At 45.9% G+C, this 20,379-nt stretch overlaps 1 protein-coding gene across 4 annotated transcripts in view; it reads left to right on the top strand.

Annotated features, from left to right (window-relative positions):
- Positions 1 to 20,379, top strand: part of BICRA (BRD4 interacting chromatin remodeling complex associated protein) — a 73,972-nt gene that overhangs the window by 29,577 nt on the left and 24,016 nt on the right. The gene's annotated exons all lie outside the window — the stretch shown is intronic.

The following is a 20,379-nucleotide window of genomic DNA, read 5'->3' as shown; positions in this document are numbered from 1 at the left end:
AAGAACTGGCTGAGGTTCTTCCTTACAAAGGAGCGCTCTGGGGGCCGTCACCTTGCTCTGGTGTGTTCGTTTTGTGACAATCCATTGCACTTATAATATGTGCATCTGGCGGGAGCATGTGATGTCAACAAAAAGTTAAAGGAAAACAGTCTCTTAACGTGAAGACAGTAATACAAGATCATTAGAAGAAACACAAAAGGAAAAGAGTTGGGGGTGGGGAGGAAGATTTTGGAATATACAAAGTTCCAGAAACACCGAGAACACGGAAGTGACTTGTAATTCTGTCTCCTGGGGCAGAGCAGCCTCATTAGTGTTTTGGCATCTTTCCTCCTGATCGATTTGCTTTTCCACTTTCCTGCCCCAGCTCCCTCCCCACCCCGGGTTTCATTCTTGCCCAGTTGACAAGAGTGAGGTATTCTGAGAGCTGAGGACAAGAGCAAAACTCACGAGGTCAAGCTTGGTCCAGGGGCACTTGGGGAACTGGCCAGGCGGGTGCGTCATGGGTGGGGAGTGCGCATGGAGAGTTAGTGCCCCTGCAGCTAGAGTTTCTGTCCTACTCTGTGGGCACCAGCGTCTGCCGCTGTCCCCACGGGAGGGATTCAGAGGCTGGGTCCTTGGAGTGAGCAGGGCTGGGTCCCTGCGGGAACTCTCCATAGGTCTCCAGAGTGCCTTCTGGATGCTCTGAACCCAAAGTCTAGGGGGTGGCTCAGCCCAGGCTGAAATGCATTGCATATTTCCCCCCTGTGTTTTATTTTTTTGAAGCCTGAGCCTGCAGGTTTGGGAACGACAGTACTGCTGATAATGGTGCACGTCCTCTGAGCCCCAGTCTTGTACTTTACACATATTAATTCATTTCATCCTCATACCAACACTGTGAGGGTGTCATGGTTCCCGTCAGAAGTGGAAACTGAGGTACAGAGAGAAGTAACTTGGCCAAGGTCACACAGTGCTTAGAGTCAGAGTGGGATCCGAACTAGGCAGTCTGGGTGCATCTGAAGAAACAGCTTGACTGTTTATTTAACTGTGGTCACCACAAGCCTCTGTGGAACTAAAAACAGACACCCTTTCTCTCAACCCTTTGCTGCCATCTGTCAGAAAATTGTTGTCATGTATATGCTCAAACCTACAGTGTCCTCAGATGGGAATGCCCTTCCTCCCCAGCTGGGGTTGTGCAGTGTGCAACCTGCACAGCTGTACACGGTTACCCAATGTTTAGCAAGTATTTCCCAAGTGTCTACCTCAGAGACAGACAATAAACAAGAAAAGTCAGTAACATATTTACTATGTCACATGTCAGTAAGTATTTCCAACAGAGATAAAGCAGGAGGAGGAGGGATCAGGGTGCAGGGGAGTAGGTCAGGGCAGTGGAGGTCACTGAGGAGGTGACATTTGAATAGAGACCTGAGGTAGATGAGAGGATAGGCCATGTGGGTTTGAGGGGAGGAGTGTTCTAGTCAGAGGGAACAGCCAGTGCAAAGGCCCTGAGGCAGGACCCTGCCTGGTGTGTTTGAAGAATACTGAGGAGGCCCATGCCACCAGAACTGAGTAAACAGAGAAACAAGGCCTGGGGGTGAGGGCAGTGAGAATAGGGGCAGATCTTGTGAGGCCTGGTGGGCCACAGTGAGAACTCTGCTTTGACCCCGAGTGAGACAGGAACCTTGCACAGGCTCTGAGCAGAGGAGGGGCAGGAGGTGACTCAGGTCCAAACCAGATCCCTAGACTGGATGTGGGGCCAGGGAGACCAGTGAGGAGGCTGCTGAGCAAATTCAGGCTCAATATGGGTTCAGGAGATATTTATTCATTTTGAATGGAAAGAAGGAATGATTTCATCGAAGCAGAAGAAGGCATTTGCTGAAGCAAGGGCGCAGGGGAGGGGGCTGGAAGGTCTATCTCAGCCTTCCCCACCCCCAAACCGGTTTCTCCTGCTTCCACCTCCCAGAATGAAGTCGGAGGCCCCAGCCACCTGACAACCAGAAGCCCAGCACCTGGGTAGACCTGCTCTGTGAGCCAGGGTGTTTTCAAGAGGGTACTGCCTCAGTTTTCACTCTGTAAAATGGGAGTAATTGAGTGCCTGGGTGTGGTCAGTACATATTTGCTGCTTTTTTTTTGTTTATTGTTTAATTTTAATGGGGTACTGGGGATTGAACCCAGGACCTTGTGCATGTTCAGCACGTGCTCTACCATTGAGCTATCCCCTCCTCCCTACTTTTAAAAAATTGAAGTATAGTCGATTTACAACGTTGTGTTAGTTTCTGGCGTACAGCATAGTGATTCAGTTATACGTATGTATATTTCATATTCTTTTTCATTATAGGTTATTACAAGATACTAAATATAGTTCCCTGTGCTGTACAGTAGGACCTTGCTGTCTATCTATTTTACGTATAGTAGTTAGTATATGCAAACCCCGAACTCCCAATTTATCCCTCCCCACCCCCTTTCCTCCTGGTAACTATGTTTGTTTTCTGTCTGTGTCTTTTTTTTTTCTTAGTTGTGAAATAGAGGATTCAAACAGAACAGTAGAAAAACATGTGTGTTCCATCTAGCAATGATAAACTAAAACTCTCAGTTACTCTTTTTTAAAGCACCTTTATTGAGCTACAATTCACACACTGTACAGTTTACCCATTTAAAGTGTACAAGTCCATGGTTTATAGTACATTCCTAGAGGTGTGTAACTAACCATCACCATCATCAATTTTAGAATATTTCCATCACCCTGGAATAAACCCTGTGCCCCTGAGCTGTCACCACTCCCACTCCCACCCCCACCCCACTCCCATCCGTCCCAGCCCTGGTGACCCTGATCTACTTTCTGTCTCTGTGGATTTGTCTGTCCTGGACAGTTCCCATACAGAGTCATATAATGTGTGGTCTTTTGTGACTGGCTTCTGTCACTCGCTGTGATGTTTTCTCGGTTCATCCAGGTCATAGCTTTTGTCAATGCTTCGTCCTTTTTTGTGGCTGAGTGATAGTCCATGCTGTAGATACACCACATTTTGTGTCTCCATTCATCAGTTGATGGGCACTAGGATTATATTCACCTTTTGGCTGTCGTGAATAATGCTGCAGTGAACATTTGCGTACAAGTTTTATTTACAGGATTTTTTTTTTGAGATGAGTACAAGTTTTTATGTGCACACATATTTGCATTTTTGCAGGGTCATCTACCCCAGAGTGGAATTTCTGGCTCCTAGGTGACTCTGTGTTGGTCCCTTTGAGGAGCTTCCGGACTGTTTCCCCTACAGTCACACCATGTTGCATCCTACCAGGAGTAGCTGAGGGTGACAGTTATCCTTTTTTATTGTTTACTTCCCCTTGGGGGAACTTTTTGTTGAATTCACAGCCTGCAGAAATGATCACACATCATAAATGTCCAGTTGGATGAATTCTTGCAGATTGGACACACCCATGTAACCAGCTCCCAGATTTAAAAGACAGAATATGACCCCTTCCAGAAGATGCCTCCACCCTTCCTGGCCCTTCCATCTGTCCCCTCTCCCCTCAGGAACCACCATCCTGATTCTAACTCCATAGTTAGTTAGAGTGGGTTCTACTTTATATATGAAACCATACAATGGTGTTTTCTTTCAATGTAATGTTTATTTGTTTGTTGGAATTGAAGAGTAGTCAGTTTACAACGTTACATCAGTTTCTGGTATACAGCAGAATTTTTCAGTCATATATATACATACATATATTCCTTTTCATACTCTTTTTAATTATAGGTTACTACAAGATATTGAATATAGCTCCCGTGTGTTATTCAGTATGAACTTGTTGTTTATCTGTTTTATATATAATAGTTAGAATCTGCAAATCTTGAACTCCCAATTTATCCCTTCCCACCCCTTTTCCCCACTGGTAACCCTAAGTTTCAACATAATGTTTTTGAGATGCTTCTATGTTGTGTGTATCAGTAGTTCCTTTTTCATTGCTATGTAACTTTCCACTGTGTGAGTGGACCAGAGTGTATTCGTGTATTCTTCTGTTGATGGGCATTTGAGTTGTTTCCAGTTCAAGGGCACTGTGAACATTCTAGAATATGTCTTTTGGTCCATATCTGCCTCAATGTTCATAAGGGTGAAATTACATAGAGTAGCCCCAGACTCCATGTGGTGCCGGGGAGAAATTATCTGCCTCTTCCTCTCTGCCTGTCTCTATGGTGTCTGCACCATCTGCACCTCTGCTCAGTTCCCCCTTCTCTGGTCAGCTTCCTGTGCTGAGGCCCAATTTCACCCCTTCCCCCATGACCTTTCACCTCCTCTTCCATCTGCCACCTACAGGTTCCCTCTGGGTCCCTGCGCCATGCCCTCCCCCAAACCTGGCCAGGTACCTCCTCTGTTCAGCATCAGCTGTGGCCACTGAGAATGGTCCTCCTCTGTCATTCAGTCTATGTTTACACCGAGGGAACAAAACAGACTGAAACCTGGGCTGACCCCCTGCCAGCAGAGTCAGGCAACAGATAAGAGAAATCACATTTATGGCATGTGAGATGGTAATCAGAGCTTTGAAGGAAAGCAAAGCAAGAGAGGAGGTGGAAGTGCCAGGTGGGGGTGGGGATAGCATCTGTAGATGTAACTGGGTTGAACCTCAGAGTTGGTGCAAAGGTCCTGAGGCAGGCATGCACCTGGTGTGTTGGAGGAGTGTAGAGGAGGCTGGTATGGCTGGAGGGGAGTGAAGAACGGAGAGAGGGTGGGAGGTGAGGACAGAGTGGGGGTGGGGGGCAGATGGTGTGGGGCCTTGTGGTCACAATAGGAACTTGAGCTTTGACTCTGAGTGAGGCCGGAGCCCCAGGAGGGCTCTGATTAGCAGAGGAGGGGTGGAGCAGACTTAAGTTCTAACTGGATGCATTTGGCTGCTATGCAGGGATGAGACTGTCAGAGAACCAGGGCAGAATTGAGGGGACAGAGGGGACAAAACCTGGTAACTGGGCCACACAGAAAGGCCAAGGGCTACACGGCCTTGCTTTGGAGCTACTCTGGACAGGCAGATCCCTGAGGTGTATCTACTGCATTAGGCAGACCCTCTGAGGACCAGCTCAGGCCTCAGGAAGCAGCCTGGAGCTGTGTCTGCAACCCAAATCCAGGAAGAAAAGTGTTTCCACCTCAGAAGGGTAGAGGGAAGGGGGGTCGGGCCAGTAGATGCTCAGTTTCCAGAGTTTTCACGGGCATTAGAAATGAGGCAGTGGGGCATCCTGGAAAGCGATCCAGGCTTTGGTGTCCACAAAATCTGGGTTCAAATCCCGGTACTTCCTTTTACCCCTGAGTAGTTTTTAGTTTGTGTGTGTTTGGCTGCAAGTAAGTTTACCTGACTAGTGATGGCGGAGCTGGAGCTCTTATTTTTTTTCCAACACATTTTTTTAATGGGCTTTTTGGAATGGTTAGAACATTTGCGTGGCTGAAAAGCCAAAAATTATTTTGAAAATTTTGCAGCGAAATGGCTCCCTCCCATCTTTGTTCCCATCTGCCAGGTCCCACTCTTGGTTAGTTCGTGCGTTTAATGCCGTATAGATCTTTCTTGAAGTTCTTTAGACATAAAAAGGAATTTAGAATCTATATTCTTTTTTTAAATTGAGGTATAGTTGATTTACTAGAATATATATTCTTGTATCTCCTTCACCCTCTTTCTAAGCAGATGGTAACGTTTTATACACTCTGTGCTGCATTTTACTTTCCCACGGAGCAGTAGTCTTAGAGATCCTTCTCTATCAGTATATGGAGAACGCCCTTGTTCTTTTTTTTTTAAAAAAAAATAACATCTTTATTGACATATAATTCACGTACCATGAAATTCACCCATCTTAAGGGTACAACTCAATGCTTTTTTAGTATATTCACTGATTACATATTCAGCATTATATAATGTGCAACCATCACCACTATCTAGTTCCAGAACATTTTCTTCATCACCCCCAAAAGAAATTTTGTGCCCAAGAACAGCTACTTCAAATTCCTCCCTCCCTACAGGCGCTGGCAGCCATGAATCCACTTTCTGTCTCTATGGATTTGTCTATTACAGACATTTCATAAAATAGAATCCTGCAATAGATGGCCCTTGGTGTCTGGCTTCTTTCACTGATTGTGACATTTTCCAGGGTCATCCACGTTGTACTATGTATCAGTACCTCGTTCCTTTTTATGCCTGAGTAATAGCCCACTGTATTCATAGACCACAGTTTGTGTATCCATGCATCCATTGATAGACATTTGGGTTATTTCAACCTTTTGACATTTGCGTACAAGTTTTTGTGTGACCCTGTGTATTCATTTCCCTTGGGTATATATGCAGGCATGAAATTGCTGGGTCACACGATAACTCTACATTCATCTATTTTGAGTAGCTGCCCAGGCTATTTTCCACGATGGGCCCACCCTTCTTTGTTCCCACCAGCAGCACAGAGGGTTCTGATTTCTCCACATCCTCACCAACACTCATTATTGCCTGTCTTTTTTATTCTAGCTGTCCTAGTCGGTGTGAAGTGGTCTCTTATTGTGGTTTTTTTTTAAAATTTTTATTTTTTAATGGAGGTACTGGTGATCACACCCCAGACCTCGTGCATGCTAAGCAGGCGCTCTACCACTGAGTTATACCCTCCCTGCTTCATGGTGTTTTTGATTTGCATTTCCCTGATGGCGAATGATGTTGAGCATCTCTTTGCGGGCTTGTGGGCCATCTTTGTGCTTTATTCTTTTTTACAGCTGCACAGTATTCCCATTTAGATGGACTGTAGTTTATTTATCCTGTTTTCTACTGATGGCCATTGGATTGTTTCCAATATCTCACTGTTAGACACACACCTTGGCATAAAACCTCCTAAATGTGTAATTTTGGGTATGTCAGGTTGTACCTGCTGTAGGGTCAGGCCTCTAAGGGAACTCTCCAGGTAAAGGGGAAATTTGTTATATAGTCTTGATCGGTATTTCCTGATGTAATTGATTCTCATTATTCCTATGCACCATATTTGTGAATTCATCACCCTGCTAAAATTTTTTTGTGGCCCCCACATCAGCACTCGCTGTGCTGTGCCGGTCATTTCTGGGCGTGTGTGGAGCGAGTGAACCATTTGAGTTGCCTCGTGCTTGTTCCCAGCTGAGGTCGAACGAGGCCAATCCATGGACTTCTTGTTTCAGTTCTCACACAGCAAAATTTTTTTCTTGGTCTGTTTAGTGCCATGTTTTCACATTTTTGTGACTTTTGTTGGCAGTTTAGCTGTTCACAATCTCTCTTGCATCATTTCTTGGTTTTTCTATTAAAAGCCCTCCACGACCCCACCTCCAGCTACCATCCCATCCATCCCTCCTTCCTCTTTACAGCAAAACAGCCTTAAAGAACCGCCATCCTTGGACGTAGAGATGATTGTACTCAGTGAAGTAAGTCAGGCAGAGGAAGACGAATGTCATATGATAGCACTTATATGTGGAATCTAAAATATGATACGAATGAACTTATTTACAAAGCAAAAAGAGACTCACAGACGTAGAAAACAAACTTTTGGTTTCCTAAGGGGAAAGGGATTGGGGGGAGGGATAAATTAGGAGTTTGGGATTAGCAGATACACACTACTGTATATAAAACAGATAAACAACAAGGTCCTACTGTGTAGCTCAGGGAACTACATTCAATATCTTGTAATAATCTATAATGAAAAAGAATATATATGTGTGTGTATAACAGAATATGCTGTACATGAGAAACGAACACAACATTTAATCGACTGTACTTCAATTAAAAAAAAAATGCTCCCAAGCATAGTACTGAAGTGCCAGCTAGTATTCCTGAACTCCAGGGAGGCTGTGATGTGACTGATGGAGAGAATTCGTGTGTGAGATGAGCTTTGTTCAGGCAGGAGTTACAGCGCTGTTGGTTGTGAGTTCAGTGTGAATGAATCAGCAATATATATTAAATAAGGAGTCTTTAAACAGAAACACACGTCAAATAAGGTTATGTATTGATTGGCTGATGAAAATGTTGTGACCAGAGGCTCATAAGGACGTGTATTTCCCGCAGGAGCAATGGTTCATTATTCCCTAATTCAGCGTTTGTAGCAATTTTATGGAACACAACTGCTGCAAATAACACGAATCGATTGTGCAGCTTTTTTTTTTTTTTTAAACACACTAGCTGTGCTTTACTGGGATACAATTTATGTGTAAGAAAATGTACAAATCTTAAGTGCACAGCTTGCGGAATTTTGGCAAATTATTACCTGTGTAACCATCACCCAGATCTAGATTCAGAACATTTCTATCATCCCGGAAAATTCCCTTGTGGACCTTCCTAGTCAATTCTTATCCCTCGCCCCCTCCTCCTGTTCTCTTGAGGCAACCACACCTCTGAGTTTTCTCCCTATCAGTTGCACTAGAACTTGACCTCAAGGGGATCACACAGTGGGTAGGCTTTTGTGTCTGGCTTCCTTTGCTTAGCGTGAGGGATTTGAGATTCATCCATGTCGTTGCGTGTATCAGGAGTTTATTCCCTTTCATTAGTCGGCTGTATTCCATTGCAGGGATGTCACACAGTGTATTTGTCCATCTACCCATCGATGGACACTTGTGCTGTTTATTGTTTGGGGCTTTTGTGAATAAGGCTGCTATGAAGATTTTTGTACAGATGTTTTTGTACACGCTTTTCCCATCCATTAAGTGAATACCTTGGAGTGGAATTGCTGGGTCATAGAGAAGGTATATGCTGAACTTTACTTAATCCAGGTTTTTAATTCTCTTTTGGAACAAGACATCTAGTAGGAGGCCGTTCCAGGGATATTTGGTAGTTTAGTATTGCCAGGCCACTGGGTCTGTCTCTGATTCTCTTGACCTTCCCCTTAGGAGTGCAGAATGGCTGCTGTAGCACCAGCCATTGTCACCATGCTTCACATCATTCTTTCAAGCAGGAAGAAGGAATAGAGGCATACACTCATTGAGATTCATCCTCTTGGGAGGGTACATTGCTGAATGAAACCAAATCCAAGTTCTGTCTACCAGGCTATCAGGCTGAGACCCTCCTGAGCCTTGGAGAGGACCCTGCGAGGCCACTTTGTCAGGGGCCTGGACACTGGCTAATAACTGGTGGCTTGTGTTCTATGTGAGGGCAAGAGCCCCAGAAAGAAAATTAGAGAGACAAAAGCTTCTAGAGCAGTGCTTCTCAAAGTGTGGTCCTTGGACTGGCAGCATCAGCATCACCTGGGAACCTGTTAGAAATGCAAATTCTCAGCACCCCCCCCCCCCACCAGCCCTGCTGATTCTGAAATCTAGTCTTTATTTTAAAAGCCTTCCAGGTGATTCTGGTGCATGCCCACGTTTAGGAGCGAGTGGTCTAAAGCATGCGTGGGGTGTTGTAGGGGCTTCTGTTTCCCCTTCGCTTCTCTTAGCTCCATCTTGTCCTGAACTTGAAGCTCTGTTGCCTGATGCTCTGGGTGGTCCTGCGTCTAGTCAACATAATCACTCCTTTTGTTCTCTTCACCCCACCCTGTCGCCTGTTTCATTCCTCAGAGTTTCCCCTGTTTCTATACACTGGTATTAGGAAAAGCTCAAAAACCTTTTCAGATGCCTGATTTTCTTGGCAAGCCTGCAGCTTTATAGCTGCCTTTAGAACAGCGGTGAACGGCGAAAAGGGAAGAGAGAGAACACACAAAACATTTCAAGTGTGTAACTACCTGTATAAACTAGGCTTTTAGGAACTAGACACCAGTCGCTTTATGAGCAATCCAAGTTTTATAGGGCACGCTTTTATGTTGTTAAACCAATCCAGTGATTTTAGAACTCTGAAGGTCACTGAAAATAAAGATGGTGTTGGTTTTAATTGCTCTCCAAATAGCACTTTCTCTCTCTCCCCCCAAAAAGGTGGGAGTGGGTGAGGCATCAACATTTTCCCCTTGTTTTCCATTTTTGGCTTTGAAATGGACACAGTATGCCAGTGACTGCACATCCAGGGTCCAGCTTGCTCCTATTGGGCCTTTGCACGGGTTTGCAAAAGGTCTCCTTGGGGAGGGCATGGTCCCTTACAGTCTCCCTTGTGTGAATTAGGAGAAGGGAGTCCTTTCTCCAGGTGGATATTGCTGCTCTCTGAGTCTCACTGGCATGCGTGAGCAGAGAGCCTCAGCTGGATTTGGGGCCCACCTGTCCCCATACTGGATTCCTTTGTGCAGTGAACAACTTGTGCAACTGTGCATGGTAGTTGCTGTATATAGTCATATACTCAGAGCAGCTTACATGTGTCTGTCTTTTAAATGTATATTCTGTAGTAGTTTCCTGTGGTTGCCATAACAACTACAACAAATGTGATTTAAAAGAACAGAAATTTATTCTCACAGTTCTGGAGGCCAGACGTTCAAAATCAAGGTGTTGGCAGGACCACCAGGGCAGTCAGAGTTGTGCTCTCTCTGAAGGTCCTAGGGAAGAATCTTTCTTTGCCTTTTCCTGCTTCTAGTGGCTCCAGGAGGTCCTGGGCTTGTGGCTGCGTCACTGTTATCTCTGCCTCCGTCTTCACATGGCCTTCTCTTTGTGTCTTGTCTTCTGTCTCCGAAAAGGTCATTGGCCATTGGATTTAGGACTCACCTGGATAATTTAGGATGATCTCCTCCCAAGATCCTTCACTTAATTATATCCACAAAGATCCTTTTTTCCAAATAAGGATGGCCACAACCCCAGATTCTGGGTCATGGACAGATCTTTGTAGGGGAAAGGGGAGCGCCATTCAGTGCACTGCAGATGCCTTAGAAATACATCCTAGAAACAGAACTTCTAGGCATTAAGGTACGTTGAGTCCCCTGCAGCATGCCTGTTGGGGAATCGCCCAGTTTGCCTGTCTGACTCAGGTTGGGGGAAGTGAACTGGCTTCCGCAGGGCATTTCAGGACATGTAAGGGGAGGAGGACCACGTGGGTTACTGGAGGAAGGTGGGCACTATAGGGGCCCTGCAGGGTGGGGTAGGGGGAGCTAGCCAGGCTGGCACCACTGTGTAGTTCCCGTGACTTTGGGAGTCTGTTGGCCTGGGTTCAAATCCCGACTCTGCCATCCTGCTAACTGGGAGACCTTAGGCAAGTGACCAAACCCTTTTCTCAGCCTTCATTTCCTCAGCTGTGAAATGGGTATAGGGACAGTGGCACCTGCCACTTTAGGATGGTTGTGAGAATGAGAGACGAAGTAAGATGAAGCGCTCCGCACAGCACCTGGCGCTTCGATAAGTGCTGGGCAACCCTTGGCCACGATGATGAAGAGGAGGATGAAGCAAGAAGTGGTGTCAGCTGAGGGCGTAGGGTGCAGACTTGCACCCCCTCAAACGCCTGGGCCTCCAGACTCCAGCCAGCTGAGGAAGCTTCCTATGCAGGGATTGGCCTTGCGGTTGGGCAGATCAGGCTGGTGGCCAGGTTGGCACGGAGGAGCTGAGGCCAAAGGCAGACTGGCCAGTAGGGGGCAGGCTTTATACTGTCAACTGGGTGTGGTTTGATGGATGTCTTTATTGGCAGACTTGTGCTCCGTGAAGGTATATCCGTGTTTGCCCACAGCTGTATCTTTGCATCCAGCACAAGGCGAGACTACAGGAGATGCTGAATGACACTTGCGAATCAGGGGGTGAATGGCTGGATGCAGCAGTGGCAATATTTAAAATTTATAACAACAGATTGTGGGCACCAATCAAGCAGCACCCAGCGTAGTGTGGAAGGAGGGTCCTGCCAGGTCCCTCCTGTGCCAGGTGTTTCCCTTCAGTTACTGGGTCATGGGGGTGTCTCGGGTGGGCCTGAGCAGGCAGGTGGGGTTCTGGGGGCTTGGGCAGCATTTATTTACCAGTTAGTAGGGAAGTGTTTGAATATTTTATCCATGGGAGCAACCAGTTGTGAACAAGCTGCATGTTGACACCAGCTAGGTGAATGGATAGATGAAAAGAGAGACAGTCAAACCTGGATTTGGGCAGAGATAGTGGGCATGGAGAGGGAGGTAGAGAGAAAGTGGAGAGATTTGGGACGCAGAACGGATAAGATTTGGGTGCATCAGAGGTGTGAGGTCAAGCTTGGTCTAGTCTCTAAAGAGGGCAGTTTCAGTTAGCTGCTGCCACATAACAAACAACCCCAACTTTAGAGGCCATTCTGGTTACTGTTGCTGTTCAACAAATTAGCCCCAAATGGAGCAAGTCAAAGGAACAGTTTGTATTGTGCTCAGGGGTTTTATGGGTGGAGAATTTGTTGTAGAATTTGACAGCAGTGGGTCTGAGCTCCATGATGCCTGGGGTCTTGTCTGGTAAGACACAAAGGCTGGGGGCTGAAGGCTCGTTCACACACAGATTTGGCACCTGGGCTGGGATGACCAGCCGCCAGAGCACCGACTTGAGGTCTCCCTGCATGGCTAGCTTCAGCTTCCCCACAGCATGGTGGCCTCAGAGTGGTCAGAATTCTTTTAAGGTGGCTTAGGGCTTCCAAGGTAAATGTCCTGGTAGACATAGCAGAAACCAAATTAATCACCTTTTACGGCCTAGAAGAAGTCATATAGTGTCGCTTCTGTTGCACTGTCCTAGTTGAAATAGCCACAAATGTCCTCAATTCAAAGGGAGTAGCAAGATGGCACTGTGGACGACCATGAGGGATTGGAGACAATATTGTGGCCATCTCTGGAAGACCCAATATGCCATGGTGGATTAAAACAAAACCATGATCCTGATGGTTGGAATTTGGCTTGGGCATCACTGGGTACTTCTGTCTCACCTGGGTGTCTTCAGTCAACTGTGTAGGTCAGCTCAGTGGTCCCACTTTTAGGGTTGGCTGGCTGTGAGCTGGGATGATGGAGGTGATGGGCATGTGTCTCCTGTCCTCCTAAAAGCCAGCCCAGATTTCTTCACGTGGCAGCTGGGCAAAGAGTAGGCTTGGAAATGCACACCGTCACTTCCACCACATTCTGTTGGCCAAGGCAAGTCAAAAGGCCAGCCCGAGTTCAAGGGTTGGGTAATAGACCCCATCTCTTGCTAGGAGGTGCTATAAATAGTGAGACTAGGGAGGAGAAGCGTTTCTGGTCACTTTTGCGATCAAACCACAGTGGTCTTTGTTTCCGGATTCCCTTACCATCAGCCTGCTCCCATTTTGCTGGGCCTCTCAGTCAGTGGAGTCAGAGTATAGTCCTTGACCCATGAAAGGCTCTGAGAGTCCTTGTGATGGGTTGCAAAGATATCTAGTAATGGCAGCTTATTTGTGTCAGATTGTGTTTGATTGCAAATAATGGAAAACCTAATAGTGGCTGAAACTGTAAGGATTAAGAAGTCTGGAAGCAGGCAACCCATGAGGAGTTACTAAGAACCTAGTCTTTTTCTCTCCTCTCATCAATTGTCTTCTGCAGGGAGGCTTACCAGCCTCAGGTTTGTTGCCTCATGGTTGCCAAACGGCTGCCACAGCGCCAGTCTTCTCAACTGTATTCAAAGCTGGAAGTGGGGTGCAAAAGACTTTCTTGCTAGAGAAGCTCTATCTTTTATATCCTGGAAGAAGAACGCTCCCCAATTCTCTGTCTTCCCCAAAAGACTCATTGAGCAGAACCCAACTCCACACTTGGGCTTTTATTTATTTGCAAAACTATGGCTACCCTAGCTTCAAGGAGGTCTGGGAAATTGAATGTCTAGTAAAGAAGATAGCAGGGCCACTGGCTTAGTCCAGTGATTTTAAAGCTCTTTTGGCCACAACCCACAGCAGGAAATATGTACACACATAGACACACATAATTGGAACCAGTGTCACAAATGTATGCTTACCGTCTGTGATGCCTTTTAGTATTTTCTGTTTTATCCTGTTCCATTTTACCCTACACTATTTAACTTAAAAAAGAAAAAAAATCCTGGTCACAACCTACTCATTTGATTTACAGCCTGCAAAGGCGTGACCCATAATTTGAAAAAGACTGACTCAGTCTTTGTTTACATCTTGGAGTTGGTGAGTGTTACCCCAGAGCAGCATCGGGCTTCTGTGAGCAGGGGGCAGGGAAACAGTGTTTGGAAAAGCAGCATCTAGACTTTGCCACATCCTTGTCTCTGCCTATCATTTCCCATCAGCAAATGATACAGTTCTGTCAACTTTCCTTTTTATTACTTGCAAATAACCCTAGGGTTTCTAACGTTCATATCAGGGAAATTAAAATCAGCCTGTTTCTGGAGCTTTGCGGGGACTTTTAATTCCATATCCCGCTCGGCAGTCTGGCTTCTGCACAACTCCCGATGACAACGCAAAACTCCAGTTGCATGACAAGTGCCGGAGGAATTCACACGATTTTCTGGAAGGACACTTTGTCATTGTTGCATCATGGCTGTTCTCTTGAGCTGCTTGTGGTTTGCAGGCCCAGCGTTTCCTGCTTTTTATAGCCTGGTGGTGGAGAAGGAGGTCTTCAGAACCACAGGGTCTGAGTTCAAATTCTGGCCCCACAGCATGGTTTGGGGGCAAGTGTCCTGACCCTTCTGTGTCCCTGTTTCCTGTGCTGTGTGGTGTGACTCAGCCTTCTTCCTACCTCCCTGGGGACTGGGAGGAATCAGTGGTCATGGAGTTAACACCAGGCCTGATCCCAAGGAAGTGCTGGGGCCTTGTGGGCTCTTCCGAAATGCATCAGTCAGCTTCGGCTGAGTAATTGGCAGTAACAAGTGAGCCCTGGATCTCAGTGGCTTCCAACAGCAAATGCTCCTTTCTCACTTGTGGGTCTGCCTTTCGTGGGTGGACTGTGGCTCTGTTCACGTGTCTGCTTTGTGCCAGGACTTGGCTGTAACCCTGTGATGGCTCTTAAAGCTTCTGCCCTGAATGGGCACAAGACGGTTCCTCCTGTGTGGGTAGTTTTGGGTTACAACTTTGCACACTAATTGTGTCCCCCTCCCCCATCACTTTTTCAAAAGCTTTTTGAGTATGTGTGTGTCTAGGAGAGGGTGCCCAATGTCATCCCTTGTAGGGAACCACAGGTCATGATCTTCCCCAAGGTCAGCAACTGGGTCTGCTTTTGCTCACTGTGGTATCCATAGCTCACCACCATGCTGGGCACATAGTGGGTGATTCATAAATGACCTTCCCACCAAGCTGCTCTTTGAACGGATGAATGGGCTTGTTTCACTTCCTCTGCAAATTCACTTGTTCGTTCCACAAATATTTATTGCGTTCCTGTGTGCCAGGCACTGTGCAGGGAGGAAAACACAAAAATCCTTGCCCTTGGTGGGGGTTGACATTTTTTTGGTGGGGGATACCGACAATAAACAATCAGACAGACGTGATAATTTGAAATTAATGTATTTAATTTTTTTTCATTTTTCATTTTTTTAATTTTATTTTTTGGGGAGGAGGTTATTTGTTTATTTATTTAATTTATTTATTTTTAGAGGAGGTACTGGGGATTGAACCCAGGACCTCGTGCATGCTAAACATGAGCTCTACCACTTGAGTTATACCCTCCCCTCAAAGGATTTTTTTAAGTAAAAATGTTTCATTATGGAAGATTTCAAATGTGGACAAAGTAGAGAGAATAGTAATAGATGGATCCCCGTCAACTAACTCTTATCAATTTTCAGTTTTCCACTGCTCTCATAGGTCAGCAGTGTCCAAGAGAGCTTTCTGCCACCATAGGAATGTTCTAGAACTGCGCTGCCTTGTGTGGTAGCCACCAGCCATGCAGCACATGTGGTTGTCAAGCACACAAAATGTGGCTAGCATGACTGCGAACCAAATGTTTAATTTCCTTAAAAATTTTAATGTAAATATTTTTATTTAAAACTTTGATATTCCTAATTGTCCCTTGTTTCCGTTTTTTTCTTTTCTTACTTGTTTTTAATTGCAGTAAAATACCCATAACATAAAATTGACCGTCTCTGCCATTTTTTAAGTGGGTGGTTCAGTGACATTCAGTGCTTTCACATTGTTGTGCAACCATCTCCACCATCCATCTCCAGAACTTCATTCATCTTGCAGAACTGAAACTCTGCCCTCAATAAACAAGAACTCCCCGGTTCTCCTCCCCACCCCCAGCGCACAGTCCCGGGCAGCTGTCATTCTCCTTTCTGTCTCTACATGAGAAGTGGCCTCATACAGTACTTTCGATTTTTTTGGTAACTGGCTCACTTCACTTAGCTTAAGGATCATCCGTGCTGTAGCCTGCGTCAGTTTCCTTCCTGCGTGGAATTCCACTGTAAATATACAGCACATTTGGCCCATCCATTCATCCGCTGATGGAACTTGGGTTGTTTCCTCCTTTGGACTATGGCGAATAGTGCTGCCGTGAATGTGGGGATACAAAGATATCTTCGAGACCCTGCTTTCAATTCTTCTGTGTGTCTACCCAGAAGTGGACTTGCCAGATCATATGGTAATTCTATTTTTAATTTTTGGAGGAGCCGCGAAATCATTTTCCATGGCAGCTGCACCATTTTACTTTCCCACCCACCGTGCACAAGGGTTCCAATTTCTCCACATCCTCGGCAACAATTGTTATTTTTTGGGTTTTTTTGATGGCAGCCATTCTAACGGGTGCGAGGTGGTGTTTATGCTTTCGATGACATTTCCCTGATTAGTGGTGATGATCACCTTTTCATGTGCTTCACCGTTTGTATCTAATTTGGATAAATATCTGCTCAAGTCCTCTGCCCTCATTTCAGTGAATTAGCTTGAACTTGAGCTACATAGTCACATGTGGCTGCCGTATTAGACAGCGCAGGTCCATATACACACACAACGGGATTTCCAGTAAATCCTGGACATTGTGTCATTTCCACCTTAAATATTGCAGGGTGTGTTTCTTAAAGGTAAGGATTCTGTAAAGAAAAAAAAAAGAACACAATGTCATTATTAAACCTAGACTCTTAATCACCGTTTCTTAGCATTATCAAATATCCAGACAACATTCAAATTCTGTCTTTAAATAGTTAGTGGGCTCATTTGTGTCCTTCAAGGCTCCCTCCCCCGGCAGGATCCTGGGTAGATCTGTGCATGAGCAGCGAGGGGCACATGGCTCTGGCTGTGTATGGCCTGTGGTTTCCCCAGAACCACTTTATGTAGCCTCATTGATCTCAGCTGAGAAATGATATCACAGTAGAAGGTTGGAAGGACCAGAGGAGACTTGGCACCGGGCAGTTTAAGTAGGACCATAGGCATAGCTCACTGGCTGGAGCAGGTGATATATCAACCCTTCCAAACATGCGCAAGGGCCACATGTGGCAAATGGCACCAGGAAGAAAAACTGGGAGCCGGGGACGTTTGCCCAACCTGACTGCGCCGTGGCCAGAAAGCTCTGCAAGTTGCCACATGAGGGAAGCTTCACTGTGGCAGTTAAAATGATTGCCATGGTATATGTTGCTTACAAAAGACCTTACCACATGCGAGGATTAAAGGTATTCCTGTATAACAATCCTATGGGGGGACAGACTGTGATTCTTATTTTCCAGATGAGGAAACTGAGGCACAGAGGCATGAGGAACTTGTCGCAGGCACACGGCTGGGAAGTGGCAGTGCCAGGAAGGGAACCCGGGCCGCTTAGCGACCCAGCCTGCTCTTCCCCACACGCCACCCCGCCTCTCCAGCAAAGAGCTTGCATTAGTCACGATGGATACTTGGCAGCTTCAGTGATGTCAGCTGCACTGGAATCTGGGACATTTATTAAAAATGCAGCCACTCTGGCCCCTCTCTCAATGTCTGAGCCTCTAGATCCAGGATTGGTCCTGGAAATCAGTGTGAGCCTGTGTGGAAACGAGACTTGGGGGTTGAGGGTGGATGCTGGAGGCCTCTGCACCTCTGACCTTTCCTCATTCATCAGCAGCATTTAGTAATACTTGCAAAATGATATCAATGCCAGTAATAGCAATACCAACACCTGCTACGCACCAACCACAGGCCAGGCCCCGGTCTGAGTGCCCTTCCACTGCCATATGCGAGAACAGGGACTATAATCATGCCCATTTTACAGATGAGGACACTGAGCCCCAGAGAGGTGAAGTCACTTGCCCAAGGTCGCCCAGCCCTCGTGTAGGAGTGGGGATTTGAACTGCTGACTCCAACCCCAGAACAGTCACCCTATGCTGGAGCTCTTGGCATCAACCCTGGCACCTGATTGGGGTGACCCATCTCAGAGGAACCCCACACCTGCCGATTATTGACAAATTATTTTCTCTTTCTCATGGAACTTTTTGAAAAGATGGAAAATAACTAGAATGGCATGATGAAGCCCCCAGGTACCCATCAGCCTGCCTGAACAGTTAGTTATCAACATCCCTCCACGTCTGTTCAGCTCTCCCCCCACCCACCACTACCACACCCTGACGATTTTTTTTTCACAATTTTGTTTAAGGTGAAATTGACATGCATTGAATTGACACGCATTGATATACATAAACCTAAGCTGTGAATTTTTAAGCCCTTATGTAACCGACACTCCATCACAATGCAGAACATTTCCCTCTCCCCAGAATGTCTGCCCCCTCTGCTGTCCATTTCTCTGATGTGACCATTGGAATGAAACCATGGAAAACAAATTCTCAGTCTGGAACCTCCCGCTGGACGTTCACCTGTGGGTCCTATTTGGAGAACTGTGTTCCGGAAACCTCCTCTCCTGGCTCTAATTCTGGTCCAGCGTTTACAGAATTTGAGCCCCACCCCGAAGCCTGAGCCCACACAGAGCCAGCGGCTCTCACGAAGCTACCTTGGGTGCTTGTGAACACCTCCAGGCTGGGGCTGTGCCCCTGGAATCTGGCTGGGCCAGGATCCCGTGTTTCAGGGTCTTGTGACAGATGCTTTCTAGATCTTTCCGGGGCCCGGGCCTCTCGACAAAGAGGTGAAGCAATTCCCATTCCTCCTCTCTCTTCCATCCACTCACTTTATTGCTTTTTTGAATCTGAACTATCCCAGGCATTCATAAAATGTTCCCAAAGGCTGTCACCCAGCTTTGTCTTGACACTGTTGCCATATTTGCTTTAGATTTTGAAAGAAAAACATGATGAGAGGACGGTCTGTGGAATCATGGTTAAGGGCGGGGACTCTGGAGTTAGCCTGCTTTGGTGCAGAGCCCAGCCTGGCCAGTTACCACTTGAGGGATCTTGGGTATATGGCTAACCATTCAGGGCCTCAGTTTTCTCTTACGCAGAATGGGGCTGATAAAAAGACCTGCTTCATGGGGATTTAAAGAAGGTGAAATTGGTGGGGGAAGGTATAGCTCAGTGGTAGAGCACATGCTTAGCATGCGTAAGGTCCTGGGTTCAATCTCCAATGCCGCCATTAAAATAAATAAATAAATAAAAATAAAGAAGGTGGAATGGGCTAATATGTGCAGGGTACTTAAAACCAGGGGCTGACACACAGCGGGCCTGCAGCAGCAGCATCTTCATTCGTGGATTCCGTATACGTGGATCCGCCTGCTCGCTAACATTGACACCCCCCAGATCAGTGTTCTCGGCACTTTCCTGGCCACTCCCAGATGTGTGCAGAGGTTGAACCTGGGGACGCCCCTGCCTTGTCCATCCAGCTCGTGAGCTGTGAGCAAGTGTCCTTTCGGTGCTCTCTCCAGTGCCCTGCTGTTTGGGCTCTTTTGTGCATTTTGTTGGTGGTTTTGGTGTTAAAAGTAGCCCTTCCCACACTGTTGGTGGGAATGTAATTTGGTGCAGCCACTATGGGAAACAGTACAGAGATTCCTTAAAAAACTAAAGATACAGTTATATGATCCAGCAATCTCAGTCCTGGACCTATAACCAGAAAAGACAAAAACTGTAATTTGAAAAGATACATGCACCCCAGTGTTCACAGTAGCACTATTTACAATAACCACAACATAGAAGCAACCTAAATGTCCATCAATAGATGACTGGATAAAGAAGATGTGGTGTATATGTGTGTGTGTGTGTCTGTGTGTGTGCGTACAATGGAATATCATCCAGCCATAAAAAGAATGAAATAATGCCATTTGCAGCAACGTGGATGGACTTAGAGATTGTCATACTAAGTGAAGTAAGTCAGACAAAGACAAATATCATATGATACCGCTTATATGTGGAATCTAAAAAATGATGCAAATGAACTTATTTACAAAACAGAAGCAGATTCATAGACATAGAAAACAAACTTGTGGTTGCCAAAGAAGGAAGGGGAGGAGGGATAAATTAGTAGGAGTTTGGGATTAGCAGATACAAACTACTGTATGTAAAACAGATAAACAGAAAGGTCCTATTGTATAGCACAGGGAACTACATTCAATATCTTATAATAACCTATAATGAAAAAGAATATATATACATATATGTATAGCTGAATCACTATGCTGTACACCTGAAACTAACACAACATTGTAAATCAACTGCACCTCAATTAAAAATTTTTTAAAAATAGCCCCTCCTGTGTGGTGCCGAAGTGCCGTCCAGTGTCCCCAAGTGCAGGAGGGCTGTGACGTGCTCTACGGAGAAT

The sequence above is a fragment of the Camelus ferus genome, chromosome 9, assembly GCF_009834535.1.
Source record: "Camelus ferus isolate YT-003-E chromosome 9, BCGSAC_Cfer_1.0, whole genome shotgun sequence".
In the NCBI taxonomy this organism is placed as follows: Eukaryota; Metazoa; Chordata; class Mammalia; order Artiodactyla; family Camelidae; genus Camelus; species Camelus ferus.
Note: the sequence above shows the minus strand (reverse complement) of the source record. Positions and strands in the feature narration are given on the sequence as shown.